The following is a 24,293-nucleotide window of genomic DNA, read 5'->3' on the forward strand; positions in this document are numbered from 1 at the left end:
CCCAGCACTTTGGGAGGCTGAGGCGGGTGGATCACAAGGTCAGGAGATCGAGACCATCCTGGCTAACACAGTGAAACCCCATCTCTACTAAAATACAAAAAATTAGTGGGGCATGGCGGTGCGTGCCTGTAATCCCAGCTACTTGGGAGGCTGAGGCAGGGGAACCGCTTGAACCCGGGAGGCAGTGGTTGCAGTGAGCTGAGATCAAGCCATTGCACTCCAGCCTGGCAACAGAGTAAGACTTCATCTCCAAACAAACAAACAAACAAACGTATCTGGTCTAAAATATCAGTAAAGCAGATATTGAGAAATGTCGATATGGACTATGTATGAAGCTTCTTAGGAGATTCCGAAGGTTGCGGTTATAATGTTTAAATTAAAACATAATCAAGTGTGGCAATTCATGAATTAAATGCTGCATGAAATTCACATGGAAGACAGAAATATAAAGACTGTGTTGCTCCAGATTCTCTATCAATAAGCATGTTTTTCCCTGCTCCTAAGACTGATGCTATTTGAAGTCATTCATGTGTCATTTAACATTTTCTCTGAGAAACTGCGTTAAAAAAAAAAACAACCTGGGTGAAGTTGTAATAACAGGGAATACGGAATGCAGAAGGTTTGGAACAGTTTTCACCTTGGGAGTGGTACCCTCCAGCTTGGTCCGTTTATATCTACAGAGGACAGAGAACTTAACTTTAGAGCTAGGATCACAAATTTAAATGCCTAAGGCAAGGCTGGTATTCAGCACTAACTACAGTCACTCCCACATCAGTTGGAAGATATCTGCCGCCTCAAACTCCCCAGGCACCCCCAAATTGCCCCAGGTGCCCTGGGTGATCTCCTAGTCTCTCTGGGAACAGTACTACAACCAAGGGGTCGATAATGTAGCAGGGAGCCCAGGATCTCTTCTAGGTTGTAAAAGCAGGGCCTGTAATAATTCCTATTGGTTGGTGTCCAAGCCACGCTTACTATTATGTATTTATCAGTCTGGGTGAAGTAAACCTGGTTGAAGCGTCCCAGCTGTAAAGAACACTGTCAAATAGTGACGGTGAGCCATACTGAAGAGCAAACACCGGGGAGTGGTAGGGAGAGGGGGCACTTGATACTACACGCCCCTGTGAGTGTGAGCAGCCCCGACTCAGCCCCAGCAGATGGTCGCCATGTGGGAACGCAGCTCGAGAGTTGCCAGATTTTTTGAGAGAAGCAGTGAAATCTAATGATTTTTAAACATTGGCAATTAATTCAAATGTAAAACACTATTCAGCTACCACTGCAGCCTATATAATCCCTTCTGGGGATAACCTGTGGGCCAGCAGTTGGCAAATTCCACTTTAGAAGGATGGTGAGAGGACTGTCTTTATTCCCAATTCCAACATGGAATGGTTTCTCAGACTACAAGCCTCCCCTATACTAAAGAGTATTTCTCTGAAACACCATTCCAGGTGACTTCAACCTGCTGCTGGCATTTAAGACGACCATGGGCCTGCCTCTTAGGGAGCTAAACAATTGACACTTTGGGCTGTGCCTTTTATGGTACAAAACTCCTGTCTCCACATGACCAAAGAAAGAGAGGTTGTGTGTACTCACTTGTCAAGTTTTCAGGAAAACATGCTCTATAGATGGCTTTAATATGAGCTTCATGTGAAGCTCAGGTGGCCATGAAATTCAGGGACTATATTTATGATTTTACCTGGGGAAATGCACCAAGTAAAATACAAATGCTCAATACTGCTTTTCTGAGTAGATGTTGCTAATTAAAATGCCTTATGAAATCATTTAAAATGAACCCAGCAAAAGGTGACAGAAACATTTTATTTGATGATAAAGACTGGACAAGTGAAACATTTCCATAATTCTTTTGCTCAATAACTGATCAACTAAAATGCCTCTGTTTTTGCTTTTTATTGATACCTCGGTTGATGTTTCAGAATATTGGAGGATATTTGGATCACTTATTTGCACTTATTTGGGGCACTCATTTGCTGTCCCATTCCCAGTTTTATGGTCTCTATCCCAGAGTAATAATTTGTATAATGACATGATTGAGGGAAAAACATTTCATTGAAAAAATTGGAAAAAGAATTTTATCAAGTTTTCTACATAGGGCTATGTCGTAGAAGCCTCAGTTATGAAGATGATTCTGGGAGGTGCAGTAAGCCACTTGGAAGGGAGGCCATGTGCAGGGAGTTTGAAAAGGACTCATTTTCTTTAGCCGGTTATAAAAATCCAAAATAAATAAATAAATACAAGGCATAGAGAGGGCTCATATGAGCAAGGCCACTCAGTTCACAGACACAGTCATATCATGGATAGTTACCCCTGGAATGTTCTTCGGAAGAAGTAACCTTCAACCCTTTCCTGCTACAGCAGAGGAAATTGAGGCCCAGAAAAGTAATGTTCACAGATGTCCCCAAAGTCACAGAGCTAGTTTTCTGATGACTGTTTTCTTTATCGCATTTCCGTCTGCTGACATTCCCGAACCCCTATGTCTTGTGGCCATTTCATGTGACAAGGGTAAGAAAATAAGAGAAAAAACTTATGGGTGGGGGGTGGTGTGTGTGTACAAGTGCACGTGTGTGCATGTTATTTGTTGGTAATTTTATTCAAATGTTCAAGGGGAAGGAAGTTGCATTCAAAAGTAAAATGGTATTTTAGCATGCTAATAATTCTTAGCTCTCTCTCATGCCAAATAAGTTAAAAGCTGTCAATACAATAACTAAAATAAGTTCTGAGGAATTGACAGCTTTCAAGAGGAAGAAAAGAGTATACATACATTATCTCATAACCTCCTATAAGCTTTTAGGTGCTCATGAAGAGTCTGGGGCTGAAAGGGGTAAAATAGCTTTCACCAAGTCGCCTTGTTGATTACTGGCAAAGCTGGCAGTATGAGGTGGTGAATAGAACATTCCCCTTTAGCTCAAGGCTTGGGTTTGACTGCAACACTGGGTCTGCCCACCAACTTGGGTTTGACCATTGCCTCCAACACTCCCAAGACAGAAGACCTTGGGCTACTTACTGGAATCTAAGTGTGAGTTTCTTATCAGCAAACTAGAGTAATAATAGTTCTCACATCATATGCAAAATGGTAATCAAAACTCATAGTAGTAATTTTTGAGGTTGTTTGAAAGATTCAGTGAAATAATTCACATAAAGCACTTAGCTTATGTTTGCTGCATAGTGAATGCTCAGGAAATATTAGCTGTTATTATTATCATTATTTCTGGGGCTCCAAGTTGTGTGCCTTTTTTTCGTGGTATCACACATTGTCTTCATATTCCTATCCTAGTTTATCACCTTTATACACACTGACATGTTAAAATTTTGTAATGATGATTTCCATTTTTCAAGGATCTACAGGCATTTCAGCAATAGTTTATCTTCATAATGAAGAAAGTGTTAACAACACTCAGTTGAAAATTAGGCTGGATGATTGAACCCAGAATTCTCAAACACCCCCTCTGCACCCTTTTCCTAATCATCAACACCTTGACCACTTTCCTAATGTGATGCATGCAGATTAAGTCCTTTCTTTATTGATTGGCCAAATATATGCAGGGCGAATGTATGCTACTTCATCCTTGGCTCTGCCAAGAGAGACTGTTACCATGGTAACAAAGGCATCCTTTGACTCCTATTTCTACACAGAATTATAGAAATGCTTCTTAAAAATACTTACAACAATATTTAATGTCGAATCAAAAGTAATTTTTCTCATTGTTTGAGGAGTAAAATTGATTTTCTCTGGGCAAAGTTTGTTTGGCTGCCCAAATGTACTGTTTATAGTAATGTGTTCCACCAAATTTCTTTAAAAGCCAGTTAAACATATTTTGTCTTAACTTCTAATCTAATTTCATCATTTGGAAGTGCTTCTTGCTGCACCGTGCCTATTTTGATTTGGAAATAGTGCACATTCCATCTTTGCTATGTCAGGGTAAGGTGGAGAGGAACAGAATGAATCATTCGATTTCTTATGTCAGGAAGGGAGAGGGAGACGCAAGCTTGAGTATGTTCAGGAGTCTGTGGCTTATTTTAATGCTGAGATTTTCAGGTGGCAGCTAGTGCTTGGTTTATGATTCCAGTGGATCAAAATCCATTCTTTCTCAAGAGGCATCTGTTTATTTTTTTTTTCAAAATTAAAACTAAGTTTGGTTCTCATCATAAGAACAATACATGATTTTTTCGAAAGAGTCAGAAAATATAGAGCAATAAAATAAAGACACCCATAATCCTACTTCCTAGAGATAACCATCGTTGCTATCTGGTAACAGATATTCTTCCAGAGTTTCTTGTGTTGATATATATATTTCATTTTACAAAATAAGACTTACCTCTGTAATGTTTTGTAACTTGCGTTTTTCATTTATTCATGTACTGGATGTGTTGAAAGATCACTTCTGATGCACTATGTTGAATGGCTGCAAAGTTGTAAAGTGTTGATAATTTGAATTAATATTCATTCATTGAATATTTAGATAGTTATTAGATTTTCCCTAATTGAAGGAGAATTGTATTGAATTTCTGTTTGTTAACCTCTTCATCTGCTTTTCAGATACATGTAAATGAGAAAGGATAAAGCTAGATTCTTGCATCTTGCTGAGATTAAAGGAATGTGAAGGATGGTTAAGGCGGCTCTCTAGTAAACCTCTGCCTCCCTTCATGGGAGAAGACCCAGAGAATCCCCGCATGGTGTCCGCATCTCGCAATTATAGCCATGAACTCCATGTCAGCTTGTCTTCTATGGCCTTGAGCCATTCACACGTTAGGCTCCAGCATCAGCTACCTAGTATCTTCAGAGGGATTTTAGATCTTTCTTTTATTTTTTTCACAAATATTTGACGAAAATCAATTATATCCTAGTACTCTGCTATCCTCTGTGAATTATACTACCTAGCCATCATGCACGATCATGTACACAAATGTTTAAGTGACAGGATGTAAAACAGCATGGGCTTTCACCTCTGAGAATTACAGGCCTGAATCCCAAGTCTTCTACTAAACAGTTAATTAATATTTTTGAGATTTGGTTTTCTCATCTTGAAAATGGTAGAAATAGGCCAGGCACAGTGGCTCACGCCTGTAATCCCAGCACTTTGGGAGGCCAACGTGGGCAGATCACTTGAGGCCAGGAGTTTGAGACCAGCCTGGCCAGCATGGCAAAACCCCATCTCTAATAAAAATACAAAAATATGCCGGGCGTGGTGGTGCATGCCTGTAGTCCCAGCTACTCGGGAGGCTGAGGCAGGAGAATCGCTTGAACCCAAGAGGGAGGTTGCAGTGAGCTGAGATCGCGCCACTGCACTTCAGCCTGGGTGACAAAGCAAGATTCCATCAAAAAAAAAAAAAAAAGAAAGAAAGAAAGAAAGAAAGAAAAGAAAAAGAAAATGATAGTTCCTTTTCTCTTCAGGATTCCATGAAAATATATGAAAAATGCTAGGCACAATACCTGGCAGATAGTAAGATAAAGGCAATGGTGGGGCCAATGGAGATGAGAAAGCATGGAAAAGGGAGCTGCTCATCCCTTCTAAGGGGTCAGGGAAGCCATCCAGCTTCCAGTTCTGTGCTCAATAGACTAAGCCCAGAGCTGCAAGTTTAAAACTGCATGTCTAAGTGCCAGCTCTCCATGACTCACTGCCTGACCTGGGGTTAACCACTTAATCTCTCTCTCTCTCTCTGCCTTGGTTTTCCTCTCCATAATATGAGCATAATAACTCTTACCCCCCTCACTGGGGTAAGGATGATTAATCACTGTTTATAAAGCTCAATAAATCCTTTGAGTATGAAGTGCAGTGAGATTGGAAAGCATTATTAGTATTAGCTGCTTTCTTAATAACTAAACCAACATTCTGGGGACTGCTGAATGGAGTACTTTGGAGTTAGACCCTCATTCTATATCACTGTCAAGCACCTCAGTTCCTTTAGCCCTGCCCCTCCGGATATCAGTTTTTCTACCATCTTAATGCTCGCTCTTCAACAGGCTGCAATCAATTTCCTGCTTATACTCAAGTGCCCATAGCCACCCACACCCATAGGCAATGCTTTTTTACTTCAACAAATATTTATTAAGCAATTGGATGGTGCTATGCTGGATGCTAGAGATACAGGAATGGATGAGGATCAATACAATCCTTACCTTCAAGGTACATAGCACCTATTATACAGGATAACAGAATCCTAGGGCTCCACATACATGCACATATGTAGTCAGCAAAGTCTTCCTGCTAGAGGTGATATGCAACTGAAAATTGGGAGGGAAGCAACTTATAGCCAGGGAAATATTGGGGGAAGGGGAGAGAAACAGGAAAGAGTGGCATAGAGAGAGGGAACTTATTATCCAAGCCCCAAAATGAGAGAGGGTAAGGTCTGGTAAGAAAATTGAAAGAAGTTTCATAGGATTGAAGCCGAAGAAAGGGAAAGTGTCATATGAAATGATACTCCCAACAAATTTAATTCTGTCTGTTGGTCAGGTGCAGCCTAGTGACCTGGTCAGTGGTGTCCTTTATTTAATGCACCTCCAGGCCTGGAATGTTGGCTTCTCTCCAGCCTGGACATCTGAACTGACTACTTCTTCCTGAACTCTTGGACTCTAGACTCCCAGGCCTTCCTTTACTTACTTTCTTTCTTTTTTTTTTTTTTTTTTTTTGAGACAGAGTCTTACTGTCACCCAGGCTGTAGTGCAGTGGCACCATCTCAGCTCACTGCAACCTCCACTTCCCGGGTTCAAGCAATTCTCATGCCTCAGCCTCCCAAGTAGCTGGGATTATAGGCATGTGCCACCATGCCAGGCTAATTTTTTTGTATTTTTAGTAGAGACAGGGTTTCGCCATGTTGGCCAGGCTGGTCTTGAACTCATGACCTCAAGTGATCCTCCCACCTCGGCCTCCCAAAGTGCTGGGATTACAGGTGTGAGCCACCGTTCCCGGCCCCTTTAGTTTCTTAGTGTTGATATTAATAAACACTTTTTGTCTGACTACTTGCTGCTGTCCTGTCCCTTTCCTTGTAGCTATCACCTATTTTTTAGTAGAGCTGTCAATCTTAAGTATGCTGTTGGTATAAATTAGGGTCCCAACGTTCTAAAAACCAAAACTCTGTACAGATAAAATGAAACAACTAAAAAAGAGAAAGAGGCATATCTGCAAGCAGTTAAGTAAAACATCACTATGATATTCCTATGTATAACTATGAAAGAAATGCACGTGGTTTAGGTTCCTGATATGTAATGCATATTGTACATTAATTGTGCAAGTATATAAAAGAAAAGCCTTGAAAATAGCACCGGTAAGCGTATATATCAAAACCTAAATGGCATAATGAAACCTTAAACAAGCGGTGAGAATTAAATGGAAAGAACTAGATTCCCCCCAAAAAGAAAAGAGAGACTTGTCAGTAACAAAAACATAGAATAAAACTTTAATCAACATCAGAGTTAATCAGCTCATTTGGTAACTGACAGTTCAATGAAGTATCTGTTTTAAAATCATGGGCAAAGCAGACTGCCAAGTTTTATTTGTCATCTGATATAAGTTGAGCTATAGTCCGAGGTGGTGGAAAACCTTTCTTGTTGGATTTTACCTCTTTAATCTCAAATGAAAACTGGCATTCCATCTGGCTAATGTCCAATGTGACACATTTTGGGAGCCATCAACTACCTAGCCTTACAAATCAGGAACACTGATTAAATAATCAAGATTTCTGAAAGCCTTGAGGGAGCTATACGTTTTTTGCATCAGTAATTGCCATTCTGTTTGTAGCACAAGATGTTTTTGAGCTCTGGAAGAAATCTTGTGTTTGACATACACGCATTGAGTCTCTTATTTGTGGGTGAGCAAGAGTTTGACATCCTTAGAAGTAATATGATAGCAAATATGGAAATTGTGAGATTTTAAAAATGTCTTAAACTAATGAAACTTGTCACTAAGAAGACGAAACAAGATAAGTAATTATTTGGTTGTTTATTTTGAGGGGAGAATAAAGGTAATGATATTTTGCCTAGCATCCATTAAAATAAAAGCTGTTATTGTTCTTTCTGATGATGTTATTATGTAACAAATACCTACATAATTATTAATCCTCCATACACATATTCAAAAGTCACCTCTCCCCTATACTAAATAGAAATGTAAAGATGGAAAATTCTTCTCAAGACACGTGGTCAAACACACCTTTATGGTGATTTAAAATAACCATTGCTCAAAGTAGCAAGACATTGATTAGAATAATAACTGATTTCCCTGAATTGCATGCATGAAGGAATAATTCTTTCATTACAGATGTCAAAATTAGTCCAGAAAATATCAATGAACATTATTAATGTTACATTCAGCTTTGGCCCTAGGCAAAATTGTCAATTTGGTGAAGTTATTCCTTGCCATTTCTCAACATACCTTTGAAGGATTTTATTTATGCTGGTATTAAATCATTTATTCATTCAACAATTTTTTATTGAGACTCTACTAGATGGCAGTCATAATTCCCAGTCCTAGAGATACAGCAACAAAAAAGACAAACACCTTGTGTATCTAGACCTTATATTCTGAAAACCAGAGTGGAATCAGATAATTAAAAACCTAATTCAGGCTGGACATGGTGGCTCACGCCTGTAATCCCAGCACTTTGGGAGGCCGAGGTGGGTGGATCATGAGGTCAGGAGTTCAAGACCAGCCTGACCAATATGGTGACACCCTGTCTCTACTAAAAATACAAAAATTAGCCGGACGTGGTGGCACATGCCTGTAATTCCAGCTACCTGGGAGGTTGAAGCAGGAGAATCACTTGAACCCGGGAGGTGGAGGTTGCAGTGAGCCCAGATCACGCCATTGCACTCCAGCCTGGGCGACAGAGCGAGACTGCATCTAAAAAAAGAGAAAAGAAAAGAAAAACGAAAAAAACAAAGCCTAATTAAGCTTAAAAAGAAGTTTGTAGATTATGGTAAATGTAATAACAATAATAGAATGATACATTGGAGGTTATCTGAGGCTTTCTTTTTTTTTTTCTTCTTCTTTGACCCAGAGTCTTGCTTTGTTGCCCAAGCTCGAGTGCAGTGGCAATCTCAGCTCACTGCAACCTCCACCTCCCAGGTTCGAGAGATTCTCCTGCCTCAGCCTCCTGAGTAGCTGGGATTACAGGCACGTGCCGCCACACCCAGCTAATCTTTAGTAGAGACAGGATTTCACCATGTTGGTCAGGATGGTCTCGAACTCCTGATCTTGTGATCCGCCAACCTCAGCCTCCCAGAGGGCTGGGATTACAGGTGTGAGCCACTGTGCCTGGCCTATCTGAGGCTTTCTTAAGTGTGGTGGTCAGAAAAGACCTCTTCAATGAGCTGAGACCTTAGAGCCAACCATTACCATTACAAAATGGTGGAAAATGTGGAAGGAACAATTACACATAGAATTACAAATAGAAGAACCTTGGCAAATTAAAAAACCTCAGTTCCGTGGAACTGAGACCAGGGAAATGCTGGGAGTTTGATGGCCAGAAAGAAGCTCTGTGAGACCAAAGTGTAATTAACAAAGAAAGAGTAGTATAAGATGAGGCAAAAGAGCGATACATGGGTTTTTGGCTCATGTAAGTTCTCATAGGCAATGATAAAAACTGCAGTTTTCATCTGAAGAGAACTTTGCAAAATTTTAGTAAATACCTATCCTCTTTCTCCTTTCTGTCTTAGAACTTCCATTCCCTTGCTTCTGAGAGTCTCCTAATATTGTAGCTCTGCCATCAGCCCCTTGTCCAAAGATCTTTTTTGGTCTTTTCTCATGTAATGTGCCTTCCAGCTTCCCACTCTCTTAGGGACCTATCAGGCAATTTGTAAACTAATCTGATAAACCAATATGAATTAAAGCATTCATAGGTAATGTCACTTAAAATGATATTCCCCTAAGATAGTATCTTTCCTATAAAACAGCCTTTATTATCTAGACTGCAAGGAGTACATACTTTGGAAGTTACAGCTATTTAACAGAAAAAAAAAAAAAAACCGCAATATAAGCAGCTGCTTTTTTCCCCTCCCATGCAAAGGAATATACTTGTGTGAACTGTTCAGTTCAGCTGGTTAGAAATCAGGAGGTATTATTATCACCCTTGGTTTAACAATCACTAGGATTTATTAAGCCCCTCTTGTGCACCAGGCACTACACTAGATACTTTAGATACATAATTTCATTTAATTCTCATTACCAGTCCCATAAATTCCCAATTTATAGATGAAGAAAGTGAGGCTCAAAGGCTTATCTGCCTTGCACTGTGAACTTGTGATGAAAACAGGTTTCGAAATATAAAAGGCAATCCATAAGAATTTGCTTAATAAATGCATGATTGGAATGAGTAAGTGAATGAATAAATAAGTAAATAAGCCACACAGCCTGGGAGTTAGTGGATAGAGCTATGATTGGATTCAGCCCTCATGGACATAGAAGCCCATGCTATTCTATATGATGATGCCTTCCTCATTTAGTACGTGATGAATTTGATATTCTGATCTACAGTTCAGAGCATAGTTTATTCAAAGGCAAAAGGAACATGTCCAATGAGGCAGTTAGAGAGGATTTCTGTCAGTTAGAGGATCTCCTCCCTTAATTTTTCTGGTTGTGGGGAGCGATTTTCTACATCTACTGAGGAATTCAGCCTGATTAGATGACTAAATTCTGACAGTAATGTTATTTCGATAAGACCAAAAATTTCCCCAAAGGTGTTTGCAAGGAACACACACACATGTGTGCACACACATGCATACACACAGATAGGTAGACACTTTCTGTGAGTGAGAAAAACGCCACATGGACATGGAAGGATCCAGCTCTTGCCTCTAGTCAGTGTTTATAACTAAGCAAGCTTGTTTGGGGGTGATGTTCACTGTCTTACCCATTCCAAAAAATAAATAAAGAAAAACCCCGTGGTGTCTAAGAACGTGATAAGAGTTATCTTCAAGGAATACAATTTCATTCTTTGATTTTAGTGAGATCTACACATCTCTGTCAGAAGTTGAACTAGTGCCAGAGTCTTTAAAACAGAAATAAATAAGCGTGTGGCTCTGATTCATCCTCTTCTGAAATCATACTGAACTCTTGGATGGGCACTCTCCTGAAGAGATGATGCTTCTATTTGTGTTATAAACCTGAACTTCAGGATAAGTGAGAGGAAGCTCTCCAAAAAGTGCTCTTGCAAAGCATTCCCCGTGTTACTGTATTGAAAGAAAATGTTCTTCAATAAAATATGTTTAGGAAATAAAGTGAATTATCTGATCTCTTAGCAATTTTCAAAGAACATTATTAAAGAATCTAAGAGGTCCTAAAAACCAAATAAATAAATAACAACGATCTATATAACTTTGTTTACCCAATATATCCCATACTAATTTGGCCACAGTACACCATAAAAAGTACATGTTATTGATTAGTGGTCCATTGAATATCTTTTGGGAAATGCTGACTTAGGAACTTTAAGTGGTTCATGATGGGTAGAAAAGTAAAATTTTTCTGTGTGCGTATAGCTGTCATAATCCCCAGGGACTTGTGCGATAATTTGTAAGATTTGAAATTGGAAACATCTTTAGGGTAATGTGTGCTACTTTTTTTTTTTTTTTTTTTTTTTTTTTTTTTTTTTGAGATCGAGTCTCCCTCTGCCACCCAGGCTGGAGTGCAGTGGTGCGGTTTTGGCTCACTGCAATCTCTGCAACCTCCGCCTCCCAGGTACAAGTGATTCTCCTTTCTCAGCCTCCCGAGTAGCTGGGATTACAGGTGTCCACCACCACGCCTGGCTAACTTTTGTATTTTTAGTAGAGACAGGGTTTCACTATGTTGGCCAGGCTGGTCTCAAACTCCTGACCTCAAGTGATCTGCCCATCTTGGCCTCCCAAAGTGCTGGGATTACAGGCGTGAGCCACCGCGCCCAGCCGTATGCTACTCTTATATATGGTAAAGTTACATCTGACTCTACCTGTAGGCAGCAACACATGGCAGGCATGAAGGAGCACAGGCTGCAGAGTCAAGTCCTACCATTGCCACTTACCGCTCATGTGACTTTGTATGACACTTAAATTCTTTGAACCTGACCTATAAACAGTACTTAGCTCGAAGGAAATTATGGAGCTAATGTAAACAAAGTGCTTAGCATTGTGCTGGGCAAATACTAAGTGCTTAATAAGAGGCACCTGTTTTATATCTTTTTCTTTTTGTCTGATGCTTCTTACGGGTTTCTGTAGAATCATTCACATTCTCTTATAGAGCCCTCTTCTTGTCAGGGCATGCATTTGTAAGAAGGCCAAGTGGGTATTAACTATCTCATATATAGACCTCATTAGTGCAATTCACAAACCAAGACCAGAGTTTTATGGAGACGGAATGTAGAATTATTTCTTGCGATGTTACCCACATTCTTCTTTAGCTATAATATGCAGTTAAGTGGCACTTTGAAAAGCTATTAGCACAAAAATCACTTATATTAAAACTAGTCTTAACATTAAAAATCAGTTTTTTATAAAAATCTGTGAATATCTCTTATGCTATTATTAAACCTGTGCAGGGATGTCCCCTTAAAAACCAAAATGGGTCTCATAAAATCATCCCCAAAGGAAATTTATAGTACAACATCCTGGAATGATGTTTACCATAAGTACAGACCAGCAACTGCCAGACAAACATTTGTGTTTGCCAGGTATGCGAGTGATTGGTGGAATTTCAAACAAGGACTTTAAGTTATCCACAAAGACATTTGCTGCTCATACATCTGTAACTGACATTTATAAAGGAAAAATCCCACTGTAGGCTTATAAAAAGATTTTGCACTTGCGTTCGTAATGACTTCAGTAGGATTTCTATACTATACATTACGTTTATTAATTTCGGAGTCAGAACATGACAACAGTTATTGTGTTAGGCTGACTATAATTATCAAGCTTGTTATTCCTCTGCCCCAATGCATAGGTGCTCCATCTCATTCAGAGTAAAAGTGACAGTTCTTGAAAGGGGTTACTAGGCCCTCCGATCTCATTTAACCTCACCTCTCCTCCCCACTTACTCACTCTGCCATAACGACACCATTCTTCTTGTTCTAGGCATGCTCCTACCTCAGGCCTTTGCATTTTTGTTTCCTTTTGTCTGTTTTTTTTCTTTTCTTTTTTTTTTCTTTTTTTTGAGACGGGGTCTCACTCTGTCGCCAGGCTGGAGTGCAATGGTGTAATTGCGGCTCACTGCAACCTCCGCCTCCTGGGTTCAAGCGATTCTCCTGCCTCAGCCTCCTGAGTAGCTGGGATTACAGGTGCCTGCCACCACACTAGGCTAACTTTTGTATTTTTAGTAGAGACGGGATTTCACCATGTTGGTCAGGCTGGTCTCGAACTCCTGACCTCGTGATCCACCCGCCTTAGCCTCCCAAAGTGCTGGGATTACAGGCGTGAGCCACCGCACCCAGCCTTCCCTCTGTCTAAAATTCTTTTCTTCAAGATACTCACAAAATTGATGTCTCAGTTCCTTCAGGTCTCTGCTCACATGTCATTTGTAAACTAACATGGTTTCCTCAAAAGTTTCTTCACACTTTATCCACCCCTGCTTTATATTTCTCTATAGCACTGAATACTATATGACATAGCCATACCTGCTCATAGAATTCAATTACTAAATTTCTCAAAAATTTGCCAGGTGATTTTTTAAAACATTAAAACTTGAAATTGGCCATGTTGCAAATATTTACACCATGGCGACTGGCAATACTACCAGTCACGACTGTTATTTAGAGAGCTGGTTTACCAGAACATGACAAGACATAATATTTATGTGCTTATATATATACTGTTGGTCAACACTATTGTATAATCTCAAAAAGTGCAAAGAGTCTGTTTTGTTCACTACTGTTTATCTAGTGTCCTGGACAGAGTCTGACACACTTATGTCGAATGAATGATTGATGAGGATATCAAAAATTAGGATTCTATGGCAGTTAATATTTGAGAAAGATGAGATTGGCCTTATCATCCATTCACTAATTTCATCATTCAATAAATATTTTTGAGAGCTCGTGTACTAGGTGCTCACACTGTTCTAGGACTGGGAGATTTTTTTAAATTATTGTTATTATTTTTGAGACGGAGTCTTGCTCTGTCACCCAGGCTGGAGTGCAGTGGGGTGATCTCGGCTCACTGAAGCCTCTACCTCCTGGGTTCAAGAGATTCTCCTGCCTCAGCCCCCTGAGCAGCTGGGATTACGGGCGCACACCACCACATCCAGCCAGAAACATTTTAATAAACAGAAGAGAAATAGTCCTTACCTTCATGGAGCTTACATTTTAATAGAGGAGAGAAAAACAGTGAACTAAAACAAACAAATACAAAAGATAAAAGCTGTAAGTTCAGATATGGATATGTTAGAAAAAATAAGTTTAGATATTGCTAATGCTTGTAAAACACTAAGACCACAACAAGGGAATGAATAGAGAGGGGCTAGAGGAGGAGTTGATCTTTTACATACAGAAATCAGGTACAGCCTTTCTGAAAGTTGATGTTTGAACTGAGACATAAATGACACAATTAAGTCTGCCAAACTCAGATCTAAGGAAAGAGCATTTCAAGCAGAAAGAAGAGCAAAGTGCAAGGCCCTGATATTGGACTGAGTTTGGTGAGCTGGAAGAACAGAATGAGGATCACAACTCTTAAAACATACTGGCTGGGCGTGGGGTCTCACACCTGTAATCCCAGCACTTTGGGAGGCTGAGGCGGGCGGATCACGACTTCAGGAGTTTGAGACCAGCTTGGCCAACATGGTGAAACCCCATCTCTACTAAAGATACAAAAAATCTGCTGGGCATGGTGGCACGTGCCTGTAATCCCAGCTACTCGGGAGGCTGGGGCAGGAGAATTGCTTGAACCTGAGATGCAGAGGTTGCAGTGAGTTGAGACTGCACCATTGCACTCCAGCCTGGGTGACAGGGTGAGACTCCATCTCCTAAAAAAAAAAAAAAAAAAGAAAAAAAAAAGGAAAAGAAAAAAGAAACATATTGGGTTAGGAAGAGAATGGTGGTGGATGAGATCAGAAAAGCAGGCAGAGTCAGACCACTCAGGACCTTCTAGGCCATGAGAAACTCAGAGAGGAACATGATACAGTGTCAAGTTTGCAAAGATCAAAGGCAACAGAGGATGGTAAGTGACCAGTTACAAGCTAGTGCAGTGGTTCAGCATGTACACTGCAAAAATATACAGTCTGTGAGTGATAGTATGGACCACAATGGATCCTGATCATTTTAGAGGTGAATTTAGCCAAAACATTCATGACATAATATCTTTGGCTTTTATACACTGTTCAAGATGAGATGAAAAGATGGAATATTCTGTACCTTTTATTAAAAGCTAATATAAACTTGATACTCAAACCAACCAAGGAAAGTATAAGACAGTTATAGCCAATCTCATTAAAGTTTTACATGCAAAAATCTTATTTAAAATATTAGCATGCCACATAAAGCAATGTGTTAAAAATGCTTTGGAACTGGAAAAGGTTTCCCTCAAGAATTCATGGATGGTTTAACATTAGAAAAAACTACTAATGTAATTAAATACGTTAACAGGTTAAAGGAGGAAGGAATAAATGGTCATCCCAAAAGATACAAAATAATTGGATAAAATTAAAGTCCATTCTTGATTAAAAAAAAAAGAATCCAGGGAATCTAAGAAAACATTGCTAATATGATGAAGGTTTCTAGCAAAAACTTACAGCAAACCCCTTAATAATAAAAGTTAGAAATACTCATTTTAAAGTAAACAAAAGGCTAACTTTTTCTTTTTTCTCCATTCTATTTATTTCTTCTCCTTTTTTTATTTGTTTTTGAAACAGTCTTGCTCTGTCGCCCAGGCTGGAGTGCAGTGGTACAATCTCGGCTCACTGCAACCTCCACCTCTCAGGTTCAAGCAATCTTCGTGCCTCAGCCTCCTGAGTAGCTGGGATTACAGGTGTGTGCCACCATGCCTGACTAATTTTTTTTTTTTTTTTTTTTTTTTAAGTAGAGACGGGATTTCACCATGTTTGCCAGGCTGGTCTCAAACTCCTGGCCTCAGGTGATCCGCCCACCTCCGCCTCCCAAAATACTGGAATTACAGTCTTGAGCTACCATACCCAGCCAGAATCTAACCACTCTTCATCATGTATATTTCCAGTATTATAACAATAGCTTTCTACCAAGTTTCCCTGCTTCTATTTGTGTGTGTGTGTGTGTGTGTGTAGGTAGAATTGATTTTTTGGTATATAACAAGCTGTGCATAATTAATGTATACAACTTGGTCAATCTGGAGATGAGTATACACCCATGAATCCACCACCACTATCTGTGCCATAGACCTATTCATCATGTTAAAAGCTTCCTCCCAATCTATTATATGTTACGATTACAAATTTTTGTGATAAGCATGCTTAACATGAGTTCTACTCTCTTAGAAAAATGTCAAGTATACAATACAGTACTGTTAACTATATTCACTATGTTGTACAATAGATCTGTAGGATTTATTTATCATCTATAACCAAAACTTTGTACCCTTTGATGAACATCACATTTTTCTCTCTCCTCATCCTGTAGAAACCGCCATTTCACTATATGCTTCTATGAATTTGATTATTTTAAATTTATCACATATGTTGTATCATGTAGTATTTATCCTTCTGTGTCTCATTTCACCTAGCACAGTGACCTCTAGATTCATCCATAATGTCACAAATGGCAAAATTCCCTTTGGTTGAATAATATTTCATTGGATATATGTAACTCATTTTTATTCAAAATCACTAATTATCAGGGAAATGCAAATCAAAACCACACGAGCTATCACCTCATACCTGTTAGAATGGCTATTATCAAAAAAAAGATAAATATTGAAGATGTGGAGAAAAGGGAACACTTATACCCTGTTAGTGGAGTGTAAATTCATAAAGCCATTATAGGAACCAGCATAGATGTTCCTCAAAAAACTAAAAATAGAAATACCAAATCACCTAGCAATAGCACATCTGGGTATATGCCCCAAGGAATTGAAGGCAGAGTCAATTATAAAAGGTACAGATCTTTCTGTACTCCCTGTTCATTGCAGCATTATTCATAATAACCAAGACATGGAAGCAACTAAATATCCATCCCTGCTTCTATTCTATGTGTATCTTTCACAGGAGCCTCAATGATCTTTTAAAATTTTAAGTCAGATCACAGCTCAGAAGCCTGAAGTGACTCTCTGATCTTCGCTCCAACTTCTTTCTCCCTTGCTTTTTCTGGTGCAGCCACACACTAGCCTTCTTGCTGTTCTTAAGACACGAAAGGCATGATCCCACTTCACGGTCGTGGTTCTAGCTGTTCCCTTTGTCTGAAATGCTTTGTACTGCCAGAAACTACTTGGCTGATTCCCGTGGCAATTTCAAGTCTGATCAAATCTGCCCTTAATGAGACTACTCTGACCACAATTTTTTTTTTTTTTTTTTTTTTTTTGAGACAGAGTCTCGCTCTGTTGTCCAGGCTAGAGTGCAATGGTGCGTCTCGGCTCACTGCAACCTCCACTTCCAGGGTTCAAGCAATTCTGCCTCGGCCTCCCTCCTGAGGAACTGGGATTACAGGTGTGCACCACCACGCCCAGCTAATTTTTGTATTTTTAGTAGAGACGGATTTTCACCATGCCAGCCAGGCTGTTCTCGATCTCCTGATCTCGTGATCCGCCTGCCTCAGCCTCCCAAAGTGCTGGGATTGCAGGCGTGAGCCACCAAGCCCGGACACCACAATGTTTTATGACACAACTTGTACCATTCTCCTTACTGTGCTCTTATTTTTGTTTATTATTATTATTATTATTATTATTATTATTATTATTATTATTATTATTTGGGACGGAGTCTCGCTCTGTCGCCCAGGCTGGAGTGCGGTGGCGTGATCTTGGCTCACTGCAAGCTCCGCCTCCTGGGTTCATGCCATTCTCCTGCCTCAGCCTCCCTAGGAGCTGGGACTACAGGCGCGTGCCACCACGCCCGGCTAACTTTTTTTCTGCATTTTTAGTAGAGAGACAGGGTTTCCCCGTGTTGGCCAGGATGGTCTCAATCTCCTGACCTCGTAATCTGCCCACCTCGGCCTCCCAAAGTGCTGGGATTACAGGCGTGAGCCACCACTCCCAGCCCTTATTTTTTTATTTTGCATATCATCTTGCAAAACACCATATATTTTACTTATTTTTCAAATTCTTAATTTGCAAGATAGTGAGCTCCACAAGGGCAATATTTCATTGCTGTTGTTCACTGATGTTTTTTGAGCATATAAAAGAGTGTCTAGAAATAGTGGGTGTTCAATAGTACTTGTTGATTAAATGAATGAACAAATGAATGAAGGAAAATCAATAAGAAGGTAGAAAAAGAGAACGTGGATAAGTAATATGTAAAGAGACAATTCATTGAACAGAACAACCAAATGACTAAGAAACACAGAAAAAGCTGCTCGATCTAGTAATAATCAATACAATGAAAAACTAAATCGAGATAACACTTATTCTTATCTGAATGGCAAAACAAATTAAGTCTAATAACACAAAGTGTAGGTAAGAGTTTGTAGAAGCAAGTAGTGATGTAATTTAATATAAATTTGAAAGAATATTTTGAAGTTCATTTTATAATTCTGAATAAAATTATCCATATTCTTCAGCCTAGTGACCTCACTTCTAGATACATTTCCCAAATTAACTCTCCTACATGGACAAGAGAGGTTAGCAGCACTGTTTATAATAGTAGAAAAAGAAGCTACTCAAATCCTTCAATAGGACAAATATGGACAAACTGTGGTTTATTCCTACAATGCAGTTTTATACAAATTTAAAAGTAATAAGCCAGAACTATATATATTAATATGAATTCATATCAAAAACTGAATTTGGAGTAGAATTAGTACAATATGCAACCCCACTGGATTTTTTTTTTTTTTTTTTTGAGTTGGAGTCTCAGTCTGTCAAACAGGCTAGAGTGCAATGATATGATCTCGGCTCACTGTAACTTCCTTCCCTGATTCAAGCAATTCTCCTGCCTCAGCTTACTGAGTAGCTGGGATTACAGGCGCCTGCCACCACACTTGGCTAATTTTTGTATTTTTAGTAGAGACAGGGTTTCACCATGCTGGCCAGGCTGGTATTGAACTCCCGACCTCAGGCAATCCGCCCCCCTCGGCCTCCCAAAGTGCTGGGATTACAGACGTGAGCCGCCACGTCCAGCCTGGAACTTTTTAAAGACACAACAATAATATCTATATTCCATATGGCTTTATATGTGTTTATGAAAATGCAAAAAATGCATGGGAATTGTAATACGTACTTGAGGAGAGTGATAACTTTTGGGAGAAAACAAGGAAGAGTTTAGACAATGGGGCTTTTGCACAATGAGTTATTAATTTCTGTTAAGATTTTTAAGGTAAATATGATAACACCATGTATTCAAATTTAGTGTGGGAGTCTTTCATGGTATTTTCTGTGATGTAATACCAAATTTTAAATTTTAAAATTTTAAATGAATATTTTGGCAAATAAGAGTGAAAGGGAGATGAAAAGGAAGATTGGGTGATAGCATAAGGGGGCAGCAAGGAAAATATAAAATGCTATTGGGAGAGGTGAGAACTGAGTATATTTGTAAGCAGGACGGAAGGGGCTTTGAAAACGGGGAAGCAGGCCGGGTGCGGTGACTCACGCCTGTAATCCCAGCACTTTGGGAGGCCAAGGCAGGTGGATCACGAGGTCAGGAGATCGAGACTATCATGGCTAACACGGTGAAACCCCGTCTCTACTAAAAATAGAAATAAATTAGCCGGGCACGGTGGCGGGCGCCTGTAGTCCCAGCTACCAGGGAGGCTGAGGCAGGAGAATGGCATGAACACGGGAGTCGGAGCTCTCAGTGAGCCGAGATCGCGCCGCTGCACTCCAGCCTGGGCGACAGAGCGAAACTCCGTCTCAAAAAAAAAAAAAAAAAAGTTGGGGCGGGGGGGGATGCAGACAATATAAGAGAAAAGGTAAAAGTGTAAAATATTGATGTCATGTGTAGGATGTCAAAACTAAGGCACATAAGTAGCTGTTAGTTTTGACAAGAGGGAGTCATATTTCTTCTACAAGAGGAGAGAAAAGGAAACACTAGTTGGAGGTACAGAATTATACTGAAATACAGAAGAGAAAGATAAAGGGCACTCTAGCAAATTTAAATATTCTCAGTCAAGTTGAAGACAACGGGATATCAAAGCTATTTTCAGCCAGTAAGGTAATAAAGAGTTTTGATAATTTGAGGAGACCAGAGAAAGTTTGAAATCTCGGCAGGTATGTAGTAAGAAACTACTGCAGGTCTGTAGCAAGTAAATAGGAGAGTTACAAGCAACCCAAGCCTTATAAACCCAACTGTGTTAGAAATTGGTTGAGTTTTTAACTATACCTGATTTTCATGCTGTACTTGATTTTTTAACTTCTTCCAGAAGTTCTCAGTAGCCAAATAATACAGGAAATGGATAGAGGGGCTTATTTAGAATTGAAAATCACCAGAATTATAAAAGCAAAAAGAATAGTGAATCCATGAATCTACGGTGTTCAGGAGAGCATCAATTAAATAGCTAAGCCTAAGATCAAGGCAAGGAACAGAGGCAAATGAGAACCTCCAAAATCTCATAGAATGGAGAAATAGTAAGAAGTTGAAAACATGAAGAAGTTGAAGTTATGATGAGGACAAAAGAATATTTTTAGCAAGACTACAATGACAAGAAGAATGAAAGAGGGAAGAAGTTGGCACTCTAGAATTTTGCAGATTGTCATCTTTGATATTACTTACTTCAGGATAAAATCAAGAAGTGCTTAAAGATGGAAAAAATTGAGTGAAAATTATCATTAAAATGTGGGTGAGTCATACGAAACTCAAATACTAGATGATATAGTAAGTTTAAATGTTGAACTAACAGAGGATGATGGAAACCATGAAGTAGAAAGGACACACAGATAGCTGTTCAATTATTAAAGAGAGTATATTGCTATTATTTTAAAAACAAGGGTAAAGGGTGAATGTTATTTTTATTTAAATTTTTACAATTATTTTACTCAATGTTATGAGATTTGTTTATAGTGATAGCATGCAGATATAATTTATTTGCAATTTTTCTAGTATTCATTTGCATGAATGCTCTCACATTTATTATCCACTCTCTAATGGTTTTCAGTTTTTTGTTCTCACAAAATAATGCAAATATACATTTTATTTTAAAGTACGTTTTATTATAGTATGCACACGTGAGGAAAGATCTCTAGGACATTTATGTGAAAGGGAAATTCTAGGCTCGAGGTATATATATCTTCAACTCGAATATGCAAACTACAGAATGATATATACAGTAAATGACATTTTTGTAAATTTTTAAAATATGTAAACTTTATATATATTCTGTGTTGGTCCAGTTTGCATTGCTATAAAGAAATGCCTGAGACTTCGCAATTTGTAAAGAAAAGAGGTTTATTTGGTTCATGGTTCTGCAGACTGTACAAGAAGCACTGCACCAGCATCTGCTTCTGGTAAGGCCTCAGGAAGCTTTTAATCATGGTGGTAGGCAGACAGGGAACTGGCATACCATATGGCAGGAAAGAGAACAAGAGAGAGATGGGGGGGAATCCCAGACTTTTTAACATTAGATCTCATATGTACTCAGTACTCTCGGGAGGGCTTCAAGGCATTAATGAGGGATCCAGCCCCATTACCCCAACGCCTCCCATAAGGCCCCCCTCCAACAGTGAGAATCATGTTTTAACATGAGATTTGGGGAGGACATCTAAACCATATTACTTGCATATCAACTAAAGATACTAAATTTGATCAGGAAGTGCAAGAATAAATATGAGGACAATGGTTACTCTAAAGAAGGAGACTTAGGCCAGGTGCAAAGGCTCACTTCTGTAATCCCAGCACTTTGGGAGGCTGAGGTGGGTGAACCACCTGAGGTCACGAGTTCAAGACCAGCCTAGGCAACATGGTGAAACCCCATCTGTACTAAAAATACAAAAATTAGCTGGGCACAGTGGCATGTGCCTGTAATCCCAGCTACTCAGGAAGGTGAGGCAGGAGAATCACTTGAACCTGGGAGGCAGAGGTTGCAGTGAGCCAAGATCACCCCACTGCACTCCAGCCTGGGCGACAGAATGAGACTCTGTCTCAAAATAAATAATAAAAAAAAAGTAGATGTTTATTCTTTTAATCACATATGTCATAAATTTGAAATATTTCAAAATAAGATTAAAATAGTATCTTTTAAATGATACTGTTCATTGTAAAACTTTTAGAAGTCAAAATGAAAGTAGTAGATGAAAATAAAAATAACCTTCCATTTCAATACCCTGAATAAGAACTACTAATATTGTGTCCGGAATTGGCGGGTTCCTGATTTCACTAACTTCAAGAATGAAGCTGGGGACCCTCGGGGTATAAGTGTTACAGTTCTTAAAGATGGTGTGTCCAAAGTTTGTTCCTTCTGATGTTCAGACGTGTTCAGAGGTTCTTCCTTCTGCTGGGTTCGTGGTCTCGCTAGCTTCATGAGTGAAGCTGCAGACTTTCATGGTGAGTGTTACAGCTCTTAAGGCGGCACGTGTCTGGAGTTGTTCATTCCTCTCTGTGGGTTCGTGGTCGCACTGGCCTCAGGAGTGAAGCTGCAGATCTTCGCGGTGAGCGTCACAGCTCATAAAGGGAATGCAGACCAAAACAGTGAGCAGCAGCACCAAGATTTATTCCAAACAGCAAAAGAACAAATCTTCCACGCTGAAAAAGGAAACTGAGCAGGTTGCCACTGCTGGCTCTGACACCCTGCTTTTATTCCCTTATCTGGTCCCACCCACATCCTGCTGATTGGTCCATTTTACAGCAAGCTGATTGGTCTGTTTTACAGAGGCTGATTGGTCCGTTTTGGCAGGGTGCTGATTGGTGCGTTTACAACCCCTGAGCTAGACTCAAAAGCTCTCCAAGTCCCCACCAGATTAGCTAGACACAGGGTGCTGATTGGTGCACTTACAAACCTTGAGGTAGACACAGGGTACTGATTGGTGTGTTTACAAAGCTTGAGCTAGATACAGAGTGCTGATTGGTGTGTTTACAAAGCTTGAGCTAGATACAGAGTGCTGATTGGTATGTTTACAAACCTTGAGCTAGACACAGAGTGCTGATTGGTGCATCTACAATCCCTTAGCTAGACATAAAGCTTCTCCAAGTCCCCACCAGATTAGCTAGACACAGGGTGCTGATTGGCGCATTCACAAACCTTGAGCTAGACACAGAGTGCTGACTGGTGCATCTGCAATCCCTTGGCTAGACATAAAGGTTCTCTAAGTCCCCACTAGACTCAGGAGCCCAGCTGGCTTCACCTAGTGTATCCTGCACCAGGTCTGCAGGTGGAGCTGCCTGCCAGTCCCCTGCGGTGCGCCCACACTCCTCAGCCCTTGGGCGGTTGTTGGGAGCCAGCGGCAGGTGCTGGTAGGGGAGGTTCCAGCCGCCCAGGAGCTGACGGCGCAGGGGAGGCTCAGTCATGGCGGGCTGCGCGTCCCGAGCCCTTCCCTGGGGACACAGCTGAGGCCTGGGGAGAATTCAAGTGCAGCGCCGGCAGGCCGGCAGTGCTGGGGGACCCGGCGCACCCTCCGCAGCTGCTGGCCCGGGTGCTAAGCCCCTCACTGCCTGGGGCTGGCAGTGCCGGCCGGCCACTCTGAGTGCCGGCCCGCCGAGCCCACGCCCACCCAGAACTCGCGCTGGCCCGCAAGCACCGCGCTCAGCCGCTGTTCCCACCCGCGCCTCTCCCTCCATACCTCCCTGCAAGCTGAGGTAGCTGGCTCCAGCCTCGGCCAGCCCAGAAAGGGGCTCCCACAGTGCAGCGGGCTGAAGGGCTCCTCAAGCGCGGCCAGAGTGGGCGCTGAGGCCGAGGAGGCACCGAGAGCGAGCAAGGGCTGCAAGGTCTGCCAGCACGCTGTCACCTCTCAGTATTTTGGTATGTTTTCCACTAGACACACACATGTATACATAGATTATATTTTATATCATGTTTTAAGATGCACTTCTGTTTTACTTAACAATAAAAATGTTACTAAACTTTGGGTTTCAGTTTCAACATGTGAAAACCTCAGAGGTTATCTCCCATCCTTTAAACAGACAAAAGCAGAATGAACTAAAAACCATTGACTTTTCTTGGACTCATCAGAGAACTGGTGTTGCAGGGCAAACACCCTAGTGCAAAATCTAGAGAGAAAAGAGAATCCAGAGAGTCATAGCCTGATCTGTGTACTGGAGCAGACCCTACTGCAGCCATTA

The 24,293-nt window shown here is 40.4% G+C and overlaps 1 long non-coding RNA gene across 1 annotated transcript; it reads right to left on the bottom strand.

Moving 5' to 3' along the window:
* Window positions 1–1,622: 1,622 nt before the first annotated feature.
* On the bottom strand, window positions 1,623–22,787 carry LOC129533693 (uncharacterized). Its single transcript, XR_008680025.2, has 3 exons — window positions 22,400–22,787; window positions 4,332–4,418; window positions 1,623–1,693 (listed from the first exon to the last, which is right to left on the bottom strand). It is a non-coding gene; the product is annotated as an uncharacterized lncRNA (long non-coding RNA).
* Between the last annotated feature and the right edge of the window lie 1,506 nt (window positions 22,788–24,293).

The sequence above is a fragment of the Gorilla gorilla genome, chromosome 4 (genome assembly GCF_029281585.2).
Source record: "Gorilla gorilla gorilla isolate KB3781 chromosome 4, NHGRI_mGorGor1-v2.1_pri, whole genome shotgun sequence".
Lineage (NCBI taxonomy): Eukaryota > Metazoa > Chordata > Mammalia > Primates > Hominidae > Gorilla > Gorilla gorilla.